This window comes from Hirundo rustica, chromosome 1 (assembly GCF_015227805.2).
Source record: "Hirundo rustica isolate bHirRus1 chromosome 1, bHirRus1.pri.v3, whole genome shotgun sequence".
In the NCBI taxonomy this organism is placed as follows: domain Eukaryota; kingdom Metazoa; phylum Chordata; class Aves; order Passeriformes; family Hirundinidae; genus Hirundo; species Hirundo rustica.
The window spans coordinates 16977727-16998909 of NC_053450.1; positions in this window are offsets into that span (position 1 = coordinate 16977727).

Consider the following 21183-nt stretch of genomic DNA (forward strand, 5'->3'; position numbering starts at 1 on the left):
ATAGCATGATGTGTGCCTGTACAGATGTGCACTTAGAATTTTCATCATGTCAATGGGAAAAAACAATTGCTTTATTAGAAAAGAAGTGGCCATGTTGACAGAAATGCTAATGTACAAATTTGTTTCACATTTACACCTTTCCTGTCAAACAATGTATAAGTAGGAGCTCACAGTGATTTAACTCATGGTAAGAAAGAGGCCTTTCCATGACTAGCAAGGCAAAGCAGGAATTATCTAGAATTCGGAACATTTTTTTGTCAAAAATTTTAATTGACATTATATGCCAACAAAAATAATAAAATATACAATTATGAATATGACATTAGGTGTTTTCTAACAGAGTGCATCCTGCCATACCATGGAAATTTATCTGTGATTTCCAACCTATTTCATCTGTACTAAACAGTAATTTTAGAAACCGATTAGTCATTGCATCTGAACAAAGAGTAGATGGACTTCTACTGACTTTAGATTCTGCTAGCAGATGAGCTAATGAACGAGAGTTACATTTTTGTAGCAAAAGCATTTTGTAACCCTTGTACTAGTTCAGAATTTAAGATAAAAGTGTTCAGGAAATATCTATAAGTTAATATGGAGATTATTAAAAAAAAAAAAAAAAAGAAAAAAGTTAATGCCCAAAGAAATGTCGACAAAATAGCAAAGGCTCATTGATAAAAATCGTAAATATCACATTTATATAGAGTTTTCAAAGTTTTCTGATGCCTTCTTCTGCTTCAACAATAGGAATTGTAAAGTAAGCCAACTCTTACAATCACAACACAAATCTAAGATAGTCAAAATTTGCTTATAACTCTGTGTTTATTGTTAATTGAACTCCAAAAATTCTTGCTTATAAGGTCTTCATAGTATATGCCATTTTGTATTTTCTATTTCAATTTAAATTCCATTTTCTTCAGATATACTTGATATTTATTCCACAAATTTGCTCTACTTTGAATTAAAGGCTAATTCTCTTGTCATTCTTAATTTTCTAGGTTTTTTTCCTGCTTTGTGCCCTGAAGCTGTGATCATCTTTTACAGAACAAACTTATCAAAGGGACTGGGTCATCATTGAGATAGTTTAGCCTTCTCTTGCAGCAAAAACATGGAGGTAAGGAAAGTCTGATTTAGCACAAAGTAATTTTTCCTTCAGTGGCTCAGTAAGAAGACAAGAAATACTGCTCATATTTTCTTTTTTAATTTTATGTTAAACATATCAAAAATATGTATAGAAAAAGAAGCATCTAAATTGCAGAGCCAGAGGCAGTTAAATGCAAATTTGCCTTTTATTCATACTAATTTTATAATTCTCAGTTTCAAATTTCTAGCTTTGCATTGTTTCCAACGCCACTTCAAAATTTAAATCGATAACCCCCAGAAAGCTGCATTTATTTGTAATTGCAAATAAAATACACAATGGACTTTTGGGGTAATAAGGTTTTGGTAGCAGGAGGGGCTACAAGGGTTGGCTTCTGTGGAAGCTTTCCCCACGTCCAGTAGAGCCAGTGCCAGCTGGCTCTGAGACTGGTCTACCACTCTCCAAGGTCAAGCCCATCAGTGTTGGTGGCAGTGCCTCTGAAGTCACATATAGAAGAACTGGAAAACCCTGTACAAACAAACTGCTGCAACAGCCGCTGAACAGGGGAGTGAGGCAATGGAGAGAAACAGCTCTTCCAATACAAAAGAGAGCCTTCCAGGGCTGGAGCAGAGATCTCCTGCAGCCCATGGTGAAGACCATGGTAAGGAAGCCTGTCCTGCTGCAGTCCTTGGAGGTCCACAGTGATGCACCTGCAGCTGCAGGGAAACCCCAGGCTGGAACAGGTAGATATGCTTGAAGGAAGCCCACACTAGAGCAGGTGTGCTGCCAGGACTTGTGACTCCCTGGGGGTCCTGTGCCAGAGCACAGGTTTGTGAAGTCTGTGAGAAGGACCCATTTGGAGAAATTCATGGAAAACAGTTTCCTGTGGGTGGAACCCCAACCCTGGAGAACTGGGAACCCCAACTCTGGGAAGAGAGGGAGGAGGAATGAGAGGCAAAGATAACCCCCATTCCAAGTCCCTCTGAAACAAAGATGGAAAGAGGTTGAGGGAAAAGGGGAAGATATTTTGAGATTTGTTTTTATTTCTCACTATCCTACTCTGATTTGATTGATAATTAATTAAATTCCCTAAGTCAGTGCTGTTCAAACAGTTCCTAACTGTAGACCTTAAGTATACAAGAAAACCCGTTAGAAGTTGTACTTTAAAATTGCTTTTTTTATTTTTTTTTTCATGGAGAATTAGTATTCTTCTAAAAACAGTGACTCAGTTCAAACTTCAAACTACTAGAACATTCATGACATGCCAGAGTGACATTTGTGAGAAAGTATCCCAGGATTTATATGTTGTAGTAATTTTTTTTTCATCTTTAAAACAAAAGAAAAATCTGCTGAGTTTGGACATTATATAAACACCTGGAATAGATGGAATGATTGATGTTAAGTAAGTATAGGGTGTCTTCTCAGATCATAGCATGGCCTAGGGGGCAGGATGCACCACCACAGTCCACCCCATGAGTAAAGCAAACTTCTCTGGTCCTTACATTTGTTTCCTTTGGATGAATGCAAATATTAAAATATTAAACAATATTAAACAACATTAAACAATATTAAAAAGTCAAGTTTTTTATTCTACCAAGCCTACTTGTTAATGCTTTCATGAGAGTGCATATGTGTTCCATATTTGGAACACTGCAGCTGGAAGATACTTTGAGAAATATAAATGTGAAGAGGTTGTTGATCTTCTTTAAATTACATGAATGGATGGATTACACAGGTACATTCAAGAGAGAGATAAAATTTCTGCAAACCTTGTTTTTTGAGAGATTATCTCCCTGCCAAGGCTACCCTAAAAAAGTAGGAAGGACCAAACTTATCAAAGACACTGAACTTGCATTCCAAAAAACATAAGCATGAAAAATAATTTCCAAAACTGCTTTTTGGAAACATTCCAAGGGTTGATCGACTTAAATACAGTGGTTCTTAGAGATAAGACATTAAGTAAAAAAAATCAATCCCATGGCAATTTTGCAAAATTTAGAACCTAGAGAAAATATTTCATTGTACAATTATAACATTTACAATAGATTTTAGTATAAAATTAAATTACTGATCCCCCATAGTGGTCTTACATTTATTTTACCAATACTTTTGCATCAGCCTCATGTCTGGTCTCTGTATCAGACATGGAACAGCAGTGGTCAAGGGCTGTTCAACTTCTTACACGTCTTTAGAACATGCTCCTCATCATCGTCATACATACTGTGTTGCAGTGCATGTTTTCCTCGATAGTTTACACCTGAATTCACCATGTTCTCCACGTGATTGGTTTAGCCCTAAGGTTGTTCCCTCCCCTTCTCCATCTATCAAGCTAACCCTGCCCCTTCTTCTAGATCCCTCTATGTCAATCCCTGGTTGCCCCAGCCCGTCGCTTGTCACCCCACCTATTTGATTGTCAGTCAATGCTTACTCCTTCCCCTTTTTCTAGCAAATTCCATGTTCTTCGACACCCTCTTGGTCCCCTCAAGTTGCGTCTTCCCCTTGTGCTCCCACATTCATCAAGGTTTTGTAAACCCTTCCCTATGCTTCTCCCCTATTAAGTCCTGATTGATTACAGTGTTGTACCCACCCCTTGTTCCACCCCTGCTTAAAAGTCATGTTTCCCCCTCTTCAGGGCTCTCTCTCCCCTAGACCCTTCAGCAGCAATTAACCTGCCCTGATGGAACCTCAGGCTGAGATCCTCCTCCTCTTCCTCCTTTACCTGATCCATGACAGCACCTAATACAGTGTCCAAGAGCTGGTGGCTCTAAGGTTTTGCCCACGTCAAGGCCAATGCCGAGGCAGTTCCCCATACCTGACACAGCACTGGTGTGCCATCTGTAGCTAGCTGGGACACTGGTGGTTTAAGGCATGTGTCAGTACTCTGTTCTCACATCTGACATCCTCATAGCTAATTTAGCTCTGGATGAGTAGAGTCCTTCATTATACCTCCCTTCATACTGCGGAGGTTCTGTTCAAATTTGGTACACCGAAGAAGGACTACAATCAATTACAGAACAGAAAATGAAAGCTGAAAAAACATGGAGTCCCATTTGTTAGCTTTATGACAGCACAGCTTGGTTGTATCTTTGTCTGCTTCCAGTTCATAGGAAAAAAAAAGATAAAGCGAGTAAATAAAGTGTTCCTTCTCTCCCGGCCTCCTTCAAACAAAATGAATAATTAGGTAAATAAAATTATTCCCTAGGGCATCATAAAGCAACTTAGGGCTCTGGCCATGATGGAGCAGTTTATCAAAACCCAGTGTAATGTTAATTATGAATGTTTAAACAATTTGCAAAAATAACCTGTTCTATTTCTTTTAACATCAAGTCAGAAATGCATGTGTATACATACATGCAAAACTACACATATTTGCATAAAACCCCTAAAACTGTAGATAACGAACTCTTTCATGTACTACAGGATAAAAATATTTAATGAAATGTCTTTCAGGTTTTCAAAAATATTATTAATTGTATAATACAACTTGTATTACAATTTTCCTACATAGTGGTTATATAGCCCTGGAAGACCCTTAGCTACAAATGTCACGTAAATTATGTCATAGCAAGTATTGTTTTGGGTGTTATTCATTATTAAACTTGTACTGTAGTGTTTGAGTTAATTTAATGTATTTCTTTTTGTTTATTTTCTAACTAATTCAAGAGAACACAGTTCTTTCCTCCCATCTGAGAAGCAGTCAATAGTTTACTACATTACAGGAATAAAAATGAATATAAATAAGCTGATAAAAATGAACTTGCATTGTTAAATTTCACCTATCAGGATGACCTAGAACTACAAGAGAAATAATGCATGACTTGGATTACATTTATTACTGTAAAATGTATTAGTGCCTCGGATGCTTTCAGATGTTATGAGACAGGAAGAATGTATCATTATATAAATACATATGCACATATCAGCAAGATATCCAGAATTTGCAATAAAAGGATAAAAAATTTCCCTTCTTAATAAAAGAGTTGAAATCCTTGACTTAATTTAAGCTACGCATACACTAACTAGAGGTTAATGTGTTTCAAGCCAGCTGTGTATTAAACCAGGACACTGATTTTCCTAACAAATGAAATTTGATTACCTATTAAACAAATTTTGTGCAATTTTTGACGCATTGTCTCAAACCAATATGAAACTTGTTCAAGGGAAAAAAAGCTAGAATGAAACCTGTACAGCATGCAAATACTCGCAATATTTGTTTTTCATAAGCTTTATTAGCAAAAAAAGAGGTCTCTTGTTTCACATGCAGGACAGATAAGAATGCCCAGGCATCTCCTCTAAGGATAGGGGAGTTTTGCACTGTCTTTTGCAATAGATTCTGGATCTTTTGTAACACTTGGATCATGTGCAGTCCTCTGGTGGAAGGCCTCAGGAAAGATCCTGAGGACATTTTAGGGGACTTCAATGTTTTTTTACACCTTTTAAGACATCAGAACTACCTCTTACATCAGCAGTTGAGTCAGTCATATCCCATCACACCTTCCCCTGGGAGGATGGAAAAGGAATTTTGCATCTAAGCACTTGTGTAGGGGAGGACAATCACCATGATAAAAGGTGCCACCCCACCTTGCAGGATTTGCCTCTTGTCAATGTTAAAGATGGCCCCTTCTGTTTTGTGGGAATTGCCACTACAGCCCAAAAACGTACCTCTTACCCCTCAGGGATGCAAACCTGGACTCAGCAAAGCCCCCTGGCACCTCCATAACTGTTTTGAGTCATTAACCATTGACAGTGCAGTCTCTCAGAAGGTGCTGGTGTTCGGAGGCGACATAGTGGGCTCTTGTTGCTGTTTCTGTTCCGCACCGGGCGGACGCTGGCCTCCAGCTGGCTCAGTTCTGCACAGCTACAAGATGTTCCCAGTTCGGATGGGCACGCAGGTGATCTTTACCTGCTGGCTCGGCTTCTCAGCAGCAGCTGGACCAAGTAGTGTTGTGACAGCAGTGGCAGTAGAAAAGGATGGCTCTCAGCTTAGCAGGTTAAAAGGTGTTTATTCAGGCCGAGCTGTGGGAGTCCCACAGCTGGTCCAAACCACAGGCCAAAGAGGCCAGGGAGGGAGAGAGGAGAGCAGAGCAGAGCAAGTTTGAATCTCCCTCCTCCACCTTATAAGCGGGGGAGGGTTTCAAGGGAGGTTACAACAAGACAACAAATCAGGGGATTCAGGGGGTAACAAGGTGTGCTCACCCCCAAGCCTCGGACCACTAAAATCAAGAGCCAAAGGAATCCCCCCAGGCTACCTATCACCTGAAGCCCTCTCCCTGAGATTTTGCAATCTGGGAGGGATCCCAAAGTGATAGACAGGCTGCCACAGAGCGTGGGGGGGGGGGGGGGGCCTGGGGAGCAGAGGGGATGTTACAAGTCAGGTGAGGGGTGGGAGGACTGACACAAAACACCTTGTTATACAGAAAACACAAAAGGGTTACAGAACTGGGGATACAGTGAAATGAACTATAACATAAAACTTCTTATAAAAACCTAATAAAACAATTCTTGCACCGCCACAGTGGGCCCCTGGCAACCAACCAAGGTAAAACATTCCACATACGTTAAATGAGTGAAAGTGATTAATTTCTTTGATACTATTAGCAAAACAATATAAAATCATTTGGCATTAAACTTCTTGTTCTGTAGTTTTATTGGCAGAATCTTTGAAAAGTGGAAACAAAATGAAGAAAAATATCGAAAGTTATCTACGTAATTGTTTCAACAATACAAACTCAGCAGACTACTTTTTCATCAGATCTCAAGCTTGAACAGTGAGGTTGATTGAGACACTTTTTTCAGAATTGCTTTTAATTATTTCGTGTAAACGATATGGTGTTCAAAACCAGTTATTTCCTTTTTGTGTTTGAGATTTTTTTTAATAACAAAAATGTTCTCTTCTGATAAATAAATAATGATAATTATTTCCACATCTGACCACCTTTAGCAGGCCAGGTTCTGTTTAGAAAAACTGTATCCCCACCTGCTTAGATTATTTCCCTAAAACTTTGAAGGTGACTAAATTTAGTCTCTGCTATATAACTGTGGAAACAAGGCCATCTGAACAGAAACTACTTTGTCAAAGACAGTTACATAATAATGCAAAAGAGCTCCAGCAATGAGTTTATGGGAGGGTAACAAAGACAATAGAATGGACAGCAGTGGGACAGTGAGATATTTATCAGCATGTCAGGAAGGATTCTGAGCATATACATCACCTCACCTTTGTAAAGATCTCTTTTAAAGGTCACCACAGGAAAATTTTGATGGGGAATTTGAAGGAATAAAATGCTGCATCTTTGTAGGTGTTAACAGAAATAAAGAACAAAGGTATTTCATCTAAAAGTGACCATGTGTGCTACAAATTTTGTGTCTTGGACTCTTTTCTTGTAAGATTAACAGATGGTAAGTGGACCAGGTTGTTACAAAGAAATAAAGCTATTTGTGCAGGATATTACAGGCAGGTAGTAATTTTCCACCTTGTATCCTTTCAAGGGCATTTTTTTTCCACAAAATCATTGTTTTCACAAAAGCATAGGGCCCATGATGAAAAACAGCAAAAAGGAACTTAGGCTATTGACTCTTCCAAAACCCTCTCTCCTGGTAGGACAGTGGTTTATTAATAAAGAAATAAGTCATCTTTACTGGAAAAAAAAAAAACCCAAAATACCAATCAGTTTAGATTTTGTTGCCTAGGAAATCTTGCAGTGCTATAATACTTGAGGTTACTAGATGAAATACAGGTGAAATCCCAAAAGAAGGTACATTTCAGGTTTGTATGAGGTGATCATTGTTACTGCCATGTAAACTTTTTCTTTTTTTTACTTTTATATTGAGCTTTTTAGCCTTACATGATGCTTTAACTTCTTTTTTTTTTTGCTTCTATTTTAAAAATATAAATTTTCTGCTTCTAAATTTAAAAACTTTCATAGCTCAGAAAAATAACTAATTTACTATGATACACAAGGTTAAATATCAATGACTATCATTCCTAATTAATTAATTAATGAAAATAATACATTTACTGAATGCATTGAACCCTTGAGCCTTCCAAACCAGTAGAAGGAACTAGTTTCATGCATGATTGGGCTAAATTTACATTATACTCCCTAAAAAGTAGCTGAAGAGCTAAGTAGCTACTGAGCAAGCAACTCAAGACCCCACTAAGTCTGAATAATGAGACGTGCTGCAGTTGGAATGTCTTCTGTTTTGAGGAGATCCTTGGTGTGAAACTTAATGCTGTCATATGCACTCCTATTACCCATGCTTAGCCTAGAGAAAAATATTTCTGAAAATTTTTCTGTGAACACATCTTCTGTGAACACAACATAAGGTTTTAATGAGGGGGAATCCCAGTGTTCCCAGTGTAGGATCCATCTTTTAAAAACAGTTTAATTGAGCTGGGTAGAAATAAGCTTTAAAAATAATTTCCAAGATGCCAAGACTACCAGCAACTTTGGACACATTCTACATTATTTGAAAAGTCTAGGACTATCTTATCTACAAGGAAAACAATAAGAATTTATGTGTTACCAGGTGGCTAGGAAAGGAACATAAAAACCAATTTAAATATAGGGTAATAGCTGGCACTCAAAGGAACACACTCCTTCTTCAACAGGAGATTGCATGTATCCTGGCATGATGAATAGCCTCTGATATACCTATTTTCTATGAATTGATCTAATCAGTGACGTAATCAAAATTTCAGGTTTCAATAAGAGATTCTGGCCCTGATTCTCCTTCTTTAATTATGTACTGGGTGAATTTTTTTTGTTGTTGTTTGATTATTCCACAGGGTGCCCAACTTTTTTTTTTTTGGTCAAATAGTAATCATTTCTCTATTCACTCTCTCCATACAAATCATGATTTTTTAGATGTGTAGCTTAACTTTTACTTCATTTTTTAAAAAAAATTTCTTTACTACTGTGTTTATTTTTCCATTGCAGGTATTTCATATTTCAAATCACTTATTTTTCCTTTCTTTGAGTATTTCTACAGACCAACACTACTAATTCCTTTCAAGAACACAAGCCCGGAAAATTTGTAAAATTAGAAGTATGAGTGATTTACTTAATTTACATAGTTTATTTTATTCACAGTTATTTTCTTAGTAATTTATAATAATATATTTCTCTTTTTTGATCTTCACCAAAGTTTGACTATATATATTCAGAAAGCCATGATTCTGAAGTGTTAATGTTTTTCTAGGTAGTGATAGTTTAGGAACTTTTTTTGTGCATACATACAATTACTTTGTTGAAAAATAGTGAATAGCCAATTTGTGCAGTTGTCCAAACCCCCTAACCCCCCACCCCGCAAACATTTGTTTTAATCTTTATTTTAAATTAATTCACCTGTCTTTCAATATCAGGAAATTCTTCCAGATCTTGCGGTTTGGTTCTCCTGAAACACACTATGCAAGGAAATTTCAATACTCATTAATCACTTTCTTCTCTGAGTGATTTAGGTAAAAGGAATAATAGGAATTCCAGTAGAAATAGATGTAGTGGTTTGTAGTCAAAATATTTTTCTTTCTCTTTAAATATATTTTAAAAATTCTTTTACTTATAAAGCAATTTAACATTAGTTTGGAGGTGGCAAAGTTTTCTACCATCCCTGGATGATTTGTATTTTTATGTGTGTAAGTAAGCACTATAATTTGAATTTAAGCATGATGGTAAAAAAATATAATAAAATCTTCATGGAAACAATAAATTAAAGGGGTTATGCCAAGGAAGATTTACACCAAGATACTGAGAGAGTTTTAAAATTATTAAGAATTACAGAATTTAATCTTAAATTAAATTTGATGATGTGGTCGTGTGTGGTTCTAAGAGAAACAGAATAAGTAACACACTGCTCTAAAATAACATCAGTATTCATGCAAACATAAAGAGGTTTGTTTTCTGCGCATATATCATGCTAACATAGATAAAGTAATTGAATCACATTCTATTTGAAAATGCTAGAATTCTGTATCATGGCAATACTTTACTTTATATAGAGCAAAGTCTATTTCAGCAACATGAAGTAGTCTTAAAACAGCTAAATAAATATATTTTCTTAAAAAAAAATTGACGCATTATCCCTAAACATTTGAGATCTCAAATAATATCTTTTCTTCCTGATATGTAGTTGATACAAAGAACAGCAACCAAAGTAAACAAGAAGTTATAATTTTCAATGTTCTCTAAATAACTCAGAGGGAATTAGATGAAGAAGTGATGTTATCTATGTCAGTAACTGTAACGGCACTAATTAAGTTTAACATCCTTAGAAATGTTGGCTTAGTCCTACTTAAAACTAAACAAACAGTTTCTGCTTGGCTCAGAAAACAGACAACTTGTTTTATAATAAAGTAATAAAGTAATTAAAGCAGCTATCTGTTCAGGTGAAAACATTTCAACAGTCAAGGATTATCAGCCTTAACACAGGAAGCCCAGGAGTACCTGTAAGAGTTGTTACTTTTGCTTGTTTTCTGATAGCTATTTTTCTGGTCAAATAAAAAACTGGCAGAGCAGATGGACATAAATGACTTCCAGTTTAGAACTGAATAAAGATTACTTTATATTTTCATCAATCAAAAGTGAAATTTTACATCAGCTCTATTTACACTGAGGTAAGTTTTCACCTGTCTTTCATTGTATTTCATGTTTATCCAAAATATATCTTATTCAATCATAAACACCCATTTCCTGTTTTAAGAATTTTTTCTTCATCCCATTAAAAAACATCTCAAACACAAAAAAAATATTTTTTTTGAAATATTGATACTCATGCAAAGTTTTATTTCCATTAGAAAAAAAAACCAAAAAACCAACCAAACAACAACAAAAACCAAACAACAACCAATAAAAACCCACAACACAACAAAAAACCACAAAAACAAAAACAAAAACCCAACCAAACAATGTCTTCCAAAAAGAAGAATAGATAGTTTTCTATCTGATACTGGTGTTTTTTTTTTTTTTTTTTTTTTTTTGGCTATCTCTAATTGGCTAATGTTCATGAGTGGCACAGAATTAGATCTGAAGTTGACTGTTCTTTGAATAAACAGAATAATTATGAACTATGAATAATGAATTACGGATAATACTACGTCTGCTTATAATAATTTATAGAATCTCAAGAATTCCATGCAAAATCTGATAGAATAAACCTGGAGGAGGCAACATTTTTCTTCTTCTTCTTGCTATACTGAGAAAACACAGATCTGAGAAAGAAATTTTATGATAATAAAAATAATGGATAAAAATACCTACTTAGCTTAAAATTAAGGCTTAGAATGGATGGCTGCCCTGAAAACCATGCAGAATATCCTTAGGCATCAACACAAAATATGAAGTAAAGGCAGAGGTGATTTTACAGACTAATCTTGATGTTAAACTGGTATAAGTTTGAGTGAGACATTCTCATATCCATTCTTCTTTTTTGTGAAAGACTCTGGATCTGAGAGGATACAAATGAAAATATAGTTTGTCTTTTCTTTTTTTTTTTTTTTTTTTTTTTTTACAAAAAGCAATTAGAAATATTAATTTACTTTGATAAACACCTGAAAAATTTGCACTAAGAATGAAAAAGTCTTATGGAAATGGTTTAAAATAATTTGGATCAAAATGTGCCCTTCAGTAGAAGCAAATCAGAATGGTTAAAATTGGAAGAAAACAGGGTGGTCATCAGGTCCAACTAGAGTACATTCCACAGGATTTTGACCAGACAGTTCTTGAATACCTCCACTGAGAGACAGAGAGAGAGTGAAAGGTCCACAACCACTCTGCGCAATCTCTTCCAGTGTGTGGTCACCTGCATAATAAGTTCCTCCTCATATTCAGGTGGAACCTCCTGAAACTCAGGAGGGTTTTCCTATTACTTTATCTCACAACATGCTTCATTCCTAATCTTTGACTATTGACATATTTTTATGGATTGCCAATGAGTTTTTTACTGAAAAATACCTTCCCCACACCCTCAGCAACTGAACTATATTTGGCATCATGTTGCAAGATGACAATATTTAATTTCAGTGGCTGGTCATTATTCAGAGTTTTTCAATTCAGGCATATAACACAAATAATAAAATGCTTATTACAAGTATTTTTTGATAAATTGCATTGATAAAACAAATTCCTAATATAAAAGGAATGAGTCTGAAGATTAAAAATTAACTATTGCCATATATAAAAACAGATAAAAACTTGTGTTCCATAACAGACTTTATGGAGTCAGCAAGATGGGTGTCACTTTGTCATCTTGGCTAGATTCTCCCAGTCTTGCTCTCGGGTCAGCAAAGCAGTAGATTTTTCTTGGGTGGTATCTTGCACATATAGCCACCCCAGAATCTGTAGAAAAGTATTCAATATTGCTGCTTGCTGATCCTTCCTTACCCTGAGAACTATGGTATTGCTACAAGAGAGAAGGCAACACCCCCCATGCCCTCCTGGTTTTGCTCAGACCTTAGCACTGAAGCCAAGGGCAGTCTGAAGCAACCTCAGGGAAGTCAGTGGAGATGCACTGGACTTGGAAAGATAAATCTCCCAAGTGGAGGATTTCAGGAGGTCTTATTATATAATTTTCTGATAGATTAGTTGGAGTTGTTTGGTTTTTGTTTTGTTCTGAGTTGTTATTAATTTTCCCTAAAACCTTTAAAGTCTGAGGGCATCCTAGTACCTTTCATCTGGAATCTGAGAAAAAAAATAGTAACCTTCATTAAAGGTTTAGATTGTTTTGCCTTACTCCATCTCTGGAAGGATTTGAAGAACTCCAAATAAGAAATGTAATATTAGCTTCCTACTTTGTCCATATTTATTCTTTTCACTACTTGAATACATAAAATTTTATCTTTTCTCTCGTCATCCTTCATAATAAGAGGAACATTTTATGGAATAAATTCAAAATTAGAATATGTAAGTAGTAATGACTTATTCAGTTGTTACTTTGGGGTCTATCCTATACTTCTTGGACATCCTATGGGTCATTCTTTCCATGACAGATTATTACTTGTGTTACTTCCTTAGTTTGGGAAACAGTAGACTAAATTATTTTAGTCTAATTTTGATATCAAGTACAGGAGATGTGGAGTTTTGAATAAGTTATTTTCATCTCTGTATTTAGTTGTGTTCCAAATTGAGGTTGAATATAGCTTGTCCTTTCGATTTATATGCTTTCACATACAAAAAGTTGCAGTTGTATACATAGGGACAGAATTAGGTCTACTGGGTTATTACTATTCATTGAAAAAAAAGCAGGAAGTCTGCTGGTATTGCAGCCTTCCTAATTTAAAACCTGTTACAAGTGGAAGGTAAGATCCATTTACAGACTTTATATTCTTCTGAAGAAGAATCTTACTTTTTGTCTCTGATGTCATTTAAAGGGCAAGTGAAGAACATATTGAAAGAAAATAATATATCTTCATCCCTTCAAATTAACAGAATTACCTTTTCATGAAATTTGAAGTAATATGTTTTTCCTTAAGTGTTTCATGTTCTACAGTTTTCATCATGTGACTCAGCAATGGGAATAGAATTGTTACTAATGGACAGATACATGATAGCTCTACTTAAAATGTAAAGTCAAAAAGCTTAAAAATCCTGTTGAAGTGTTAATTTTATTTGAAATGTCATAGAAGATCATGTGCTAGAATCATACCACCTTAGTTCTACAAAATTAATTCTAAAAACTTACATTTTTGGGGAATTGGGAAAATATTATTAATTTTCTTTTCTTTTTCCCATCTTAATGGCTAAATCTCCACTCTGTCAGTGTGCTTTAAAGAATAAGTAATGATATTATAGTTTTCATGTGTGAGGGTAGAATAGTCTCTATGGTCAGGCTAATGCAGAAGAAGGGATAACCAAAGCACAGTTGACAACTAAGCAAGTAAACATGCTTTATCCATAAGTCAAATCAAATTGCCAAAAAAGAAAACCAAATTTGAATAAAGAAAAAGAAAGTCTTGGCCTATATACACAGCCAAGTTATATAAAAATAAATATTCCTTATTTCCCATGAAAGAATGAAAAGTGAAAATTAATTCTTACAATAAAATATCACAGCTGCAGACTAAGGAACACATTCCAAAGTGATGTCAAATGCACTCCAGGGAATTCTAGCACCTCAAGAAAATTAAAAATATATAAATAAATAACAAAAAAGAGAAATGAGAGAAAAAGGAAACATTAATGAGAACTCAAGACAAGCTAGTTCTAAGGATAGCACAATACGATTTACTGAATTCACTTTCAGTGATTAAAATATAGATTAAAAAGACAGAGTTCCTGCTGTCTTTTTCCATCCCATAAATGACAAAAAATAAGTAAGACTTTGGGAAAATTCAGTCTAACATGTCTGACTTCATTACAGATCCCCAAGGAAGTTCTCACAATTAGACATGCCATTTTTCACGTCACATTTTAACTTTAACTCATTACAAGAGTACTTGTATCTGAATCTAGAAAAAAGAAATTATCAAATCTCCATGTATAGGGAATTCATAAGTAATATAAGCATATTTTCCAGCTTTTCTTGTATTTGCTTCAGAGGAGACATTTGTCCCCATTAAAATGTGTGAAAGAAATGATGTAACAATCAGTTGTAAATTATTGATATGACAGTGGGAAGCAAATAACTGACTAACCAAGAATACAATACTCTATTGTTGAATTACTTTACCTGGTGACATTATTAACTGTGCTTTTGAAACAATCACATGGTAATATCACAACATACAGAGAGTAAGATCATTAATTTATGTCCTACAGCAAAAGAAAAAGGGTTTTGCAATCAAAGGCAGTAAGAGAAAAACAGATTTTTTTTTCCCAATCAATAAGAACAAAAAAATATATATATAAAAAAAGATATTATTTATAACTTGATTGAATGAATATTAAAATTGGTAGTTATCAAGATTTAGGTATAGAATTTATTTCTGTGACTAATCTGCCTTTTTTTCTGGTGTATGTTATATGAAAGATGATAAGTTTCACATATAATTTTGTAAATCTGAAGCATTAGATTAGATAATGCTTAGATAGATTACACAATATTAGATAACCCTAATAATAAAAAAAAAGAGAAAAAAGATAGCTAATATTAAAACTGTAACAGAAAGATTTATTTTCATTTATTCTGGGTTTAATTGTGTAAATTGAACAGTTCTCTAGAGAAACAAAAATTTTGCTGTTCTGCTTTGAGAACAGTGTAAACAAAAGTAGAGAAACCCTTCTCAAATGAAAGAAAAACCTCTTTAGATATCTGAGATCAAGTATTCAACTGTGCTTGTAATCACTTCTCCTGAAGCTAATAAGAACATACTCTGTATCTTGCCATAAATAACAAATAAATAAATAATAATTAAATTAATATTTGAAGGGGAAAGTGCATGGCTGAGTAGATTTGGGTTTAAGAACCATTGTCAACATGCAAACAAAACTATGTACTTCTATATTTAACATTGCCTTTTCTACTGAGCAACAGTAGCTTTGGAGAGTATTACTTCTTAGGGAAAGATTAGGCTAAGAGGCTTAGTTACCATGGCTATAGTATTTAGCATACATATTTGATAAGATTCCCTATGTATTTCCTCCTATCATACCACTTTAAGTTTATCATTTTATTTCTGCAGCAGAAAGCAAAATTAATAACTGCCAAAGACTGAAATACTTCTAAAGCAGAAAATAGCCTCCCATTCAAAAAATAGCCATTCATAGCTTTCTTGCCAAGTTTTCTGTGTTTTGTCTCATAAACCTTTAGCTTAACAGGCAATTAAACTAAGAATAAGGAAAACATATTTCTCACATAGACATCTTGAATCTGAGGGTAAAAGTATGGCACATAGCTAAAGATGGAATATCCTCATCTACTGTTGTCAAAAAGAAGGTCTTCTATCATCTATTGTACTCACAGGGCAGTAATTTTCAGCTATTGAAGTGAAAAGTAGATTTAAGTCTTCGCTTCATTAAGTAATCTTGTTCATATACTTAATCCTGTACTATTGCAAAGAACATCAGATAGGGATTCTCCTTTGTAATACACCATAAATATTGTGTATGAATGGCTATCACCATAAATTATTAGAACAAATAATTGAAACCCCCAAACAAACCAGAAAAAAAAAAAAAATCCAATAAAACTAATTTAAAGTTGTCTTAGCTCAAACATTGAATAAAATCACAACTTTGTTTTATGATTCTGTACATGAGTGGTCTTGTTTCTTTGATATTAAATGAGATGATGCAAACAAAAAGTTTTTGTTGTAGGACTAATTGTCGGTTTCAGAGTGATATTGAGCTGAACATTTTTCCAAAACCCTAGTTAGCTGTATAATGGGTGGCACAGTTTTGTTTTTAGTTACAGAGAAATGTGCAAAATTTTTCCCTGCCAGGACCTTAGAGTTGCTTTGGGGGGGGGGGGGAGGGGCGGAGGTGGGGGGGGGGAGAGGGAGGAGAGGAGGACAGAGACCTATCAGAAAGCTAGCCAAGATATTGGCAGCTAGCTTAACCAATGAAGATGCCAATGTGACTTCGGGAAGGACACATTTAAAATCCTCATCACCAAGAGCTCTCTCTTTTTCTTCTAAGATAGTCATGTTATAAATGAGAAGACCAAATTTGATAAATCAAAATTTGGAATTTTATTGAGAGACAAAATAACAGTCTTGGACAGCCACAATTAAAAGGACAGCGTCGAGCCCGGGGTCGCCGCTGGGTGAACAACGATAACACACTCTGCCAGTCTGTTATCCCCAAGTTCACATTTGTGGTTTGCAGCAGTCTCTTTTTATACACTGGATCGTAGAGAGAGGCTCAAGATGTCGAAAGTCCTCCCTCCGAGGCATCTTCATTAAACATGCAGGTTTCAGTTCTAAGAGTCTGAATGGGTCAGCGGAGGAGGACAATGCTGTTAATGGTCGGTTCCAGGTGTGGTGTAGACTTTTTAATTCTAGCCGGAGACCATCTAGATACGGATCTGAAACCATCATCGGGTTCTCCGGGCTATCATCTCTGTTTTCCGTAGCCTTTTGTTTCCTTTCAGCGATTCCTGGCAGTGACAGTCTTCTGTCCTCCTTTCAAGCTCTCTTCGTGTCCATCCCATGCCTTTTCAGGCTAGGGACATTCTTGTATTTTATTAAGTCCCCTTCTTCCCGAGTTAACCCACAAAATGCTATTTTAAAACAAAACTTAACTTCTAACATACTAGTTTATACAGAACTTATATTTATACATTTGGTATTACATTTTATATTCTATTAACATGAAGTAACTTTAGAGCAGATGTTACATTCCTTTTTAACTATTTGTAGCCAAGGCATGTCTGTGTCTCTCTCCTGGTAATTCTAATCATGTTGTGTCTCGTGCCTCCCCCCCCTTGTCTTTTCAGGCGAGAGAAATTCCTGCACTTTTACTGAGCTGCTTTCTTCTGAGTTAACTCATAGCATATTGGATTAAAACAAAACTTATACTTATAGGGATGATATTACACTTTGTATCTTTTTAACACGAATTAACTTTAGGACATATATCACAGTCATGAGGTAACATAGTGGGCAGCAGGGGGGCCTGGGTCATGGAGAGAGAGAGGCCCAGGCTGAGCCATTTTTTCCTGGCTGCCAGCAGGAAGAGGAAAAAGAACAGCTCAGCAAGGCCATGTGCTTACAGCTTTGTGGCATCTCCCAGCCAGCTGCCCTGGATGAGACTGAGGGGTGGAAGAAAGGACTTCCACCAGTTTCCCTGTTGGCACAGCTTTGCATCTCTACAGCCCTGTAGCCGTGGAGCAGAGAGCACATGGCCACTGCAGGCCTGGGTGGAGTTAACCCTTTCCTAGCAACATGGAGCTTCTAAAGCACAACCCTTCCTTGAGAGAGAGAAGAAAGAAAACAGAGGGTACATAGAACAGACACTTTGTGAAGTCAGTGGAGCAAGAGTGAAAAGACTGTTGGGACAGGGCGTTGAGGAGTTCGTAATTTTACCCTTGTTGAGCCATGGAAATGAACTTTATATTTAGATTAGTCCTTTAAATCATGGGAAAGTTATGCATTTGGGGAGATAATTGTTTAGATTTGTGTGTGGATTTGAGCAAAGGTGTTTGTGATAAACTAAGTGATATTAATCCTATAAGATGCTGAAACAGAAATAGAAATGAGAAGTCCTCTGCACCAGTGAAGAAGTGAGAAGATATCTCTGTACCTTGAGATGGAGAATCCTTTGCCTTTAGAGTTATTCAACTTTAAAAGGTGTCACCCCAGTATGCAAAAGTCTAAGACCCATGACCCATAAGCAGCTTGGGAACCTGCTAATGGGAGGGGTCATAAAGACAAATTTCCCTGGGTGGCTGTTTTTGTGACTGTTAAAAAACCCACAAGAGAACTGTTCTAAGTTGTCAGTGGCATCCATGACTCCTCTCCTAAAGAAAAATGAAAGACTATTTTTAAATGGTGAAGCTGAATGAAAATTACAGGTTTTGTCTTTCTATGTTGTTTTGTAAGAAAGTTAATAGTTTGTAAGGGGAGGGAAAAGTGTTTTGGAGTTTCATTCTGTTTTTAGGGGGTTTTTTCCCCCAACTTTCCCCCTTTACCTTCCTTTTGAAAGAACATAGCTATATTTGATTGATACAAAAGGGGAGTGAGAACATTATAATGAAGATTCTATAATTTTTTTGTGTTAGTTTTGAAGAATCCTTTTCCAAGGCAGAAAGAAATGAGATCCTGTGGGAGATGTATGAAAGTCTCTGACTTCAATTCCCAGAAGTAGGTTTATCATTATATTTGTACCAGTGGAGAAAGAGAAACATCCACAGCTTTATGAACCCCTTATATTGAAAAATGATAAGTAGAACAAATGAAAAATCATATAATTGAGAGGTTTCTTTTATTTACATATTATGTTTTAAACTGCTAAGTGCATTGACATTTATTTTTTAGGTTTCCGTGAAGGGACTAGAAATGTACTGGGTTTAAGATAAAAAGCTTAAATTCTCATAAAAATATATCAAATACTGAAAGAGTTTTCAGGGGTTTAAAAAAAAAAAAAAAAAAAAAAAAAAGCTGAAAAGATTAGAAATAAACTAAACTGAAGTACTCAATACAGCATCTCTGGAGAAGATGAAATTTTTTCACTCTGAAAAAATTACTTGAACCATCATGAGTTTCAATACCTTGCAGACATCTGAAACCTTTATCAACTACTTTTCTATGCATGTTTCCTAATATAATAATCAGCTATAAATTTGAATGTTGAATTTCCTCAGTCCTTCAGTGAATCTTATATGCTGTTGATGCTTGTAGAAGACAACAGTTGATAAACAGGTGTAGAAATGTTCATATATGTCAAACATGGTGATTTTGCCAAAAGATTTCAAGAAAAAAAAAAATCAAAAAATATCTCTATACTGGATTAAGTATAAAACCTGAGAAATCCTAAAGTAGGAACTCTCTTTTATTTGAGCTGCAGATTCTGAGTTATGAGAAAGAAACATATTTTACTGCATGATAGTATTCTGGTTGTACAGTTTGTTATTACAAAGTACCAATGGGTAATATGGGACTGTTTAATAATTTGGAATTTCCTTCCAGCTTTGCCTATAAATTAACTAAGAAAATTATATCAAAACTGTCATTAAGTCCTTAGGTTTGTAAAAGTTATGGTAAAATTAGAGAAAAGTAGAGGACTAATTTCTGCTGTATGAGGATTTCAGGGTAAAATGCAATTTGATTTAGTCATTAAATATGCATTTAAAAAGATGTCCATGTGTATGTTCCTATCCTGGATGAACACTAACCTACTTTCTCTTTCAACGTTAAACTCTGTAAGTCCCTATAAGCCTTGTTGAAGTTCTCAGCATTTCAAATGAGTAAAAATTGTAAAATCAGAAACAGAGCCCCAGCTTTGTATTAGATTTTATGCATAAGAAATGCTATAATAAAAATAAAATACTCCTGTCCCCCATAATCTGAATAATAGAATTGATAAATATTATAGGCAAAATTTGTCAAGAGTTTCATTCTTAGTTTCAGTTTTCATATTCACCTTGGGAAAGAAATTAAATCATGGTTGGTTTAATAACAAGCCAGTAAGCTAAAACACTGGTTAGACAGTATTTAAAAAAAATAAAAATTAAAAAAAAAAAAAAAAAAAATCTATATTTGGTTCAAATGGAATTGTTTGTCAGCCATCAAGGATATTTTTGAAAATACAAAAACCACACCTGACTGCTGGGATGAAGTGTCCAATATAGGATGTGGAAGTGACAAGAATTTAAATGTATGGTGGACCATTGCATTTCTTGATGATAGAAGATGGTGAGTCTTCATAATTCTTTTCCTTAGTCCCCCACCTCATGCACTCATAATTTATTCTCATACCATGTATTGAAACTTCAAATAGGTGTCAAAGGTTTCACTACAATGTTTCAACTTTCAGACTTTGCATGTAAACTGAGATGATTTACATAACCTGTTTAATATCAAATGAAATAGAAAAATATGGAAAATTATATTATAGCCAACTGTTTTGCATATATCCCCAAAGTTATGTGTCCAAAGCATATAAAGCACAATGTAATGGAATATTAAGTCCATACATAAGCCAGCAGTGTGTCTGGTTGGCATCTTGGCCTCTATCAGGAATAGTGCAGCCAGCAGGACCAGGGAAGTGATTGCCCCCTGTACTCGGCACCAGTGAGGATGCACCTGGAGTGCTGCATTCAGTTCTGGGCCCCTCACTTTAAAAAGGACATTGAAGTGCTGGAGTGTGTCCAGAAAAGGACAACAACATTTGTGACAGGTCTTGAATATCATATGAGGAGCAGCTAGCTGATGGAGCTGGGTTCATTGGTCTAGAGTAGAGGACGCCTAGGAGGAACTTCATTATGTTCTACAAGTACCTGGAAGGAGGTTGTAGAGAGATGAGGGCCAGTCCCTTCTGCTGTGTTTGCAATGACACGGCCAGAGAAAATTGTTTTAAGCTGAGATAGGGGAGATTCAGATTAGATATCAGAAAAAAAGGTCAGTTATGGTGCCCAGGCTTTGGAATAGGTTACCCAGAGAGATGGTGGAGCCAATATCCCTGGAGGTGTCTAAGAGATGTCTGGGTCTGCTGCTGGGTCAACTGGTTTAGTGG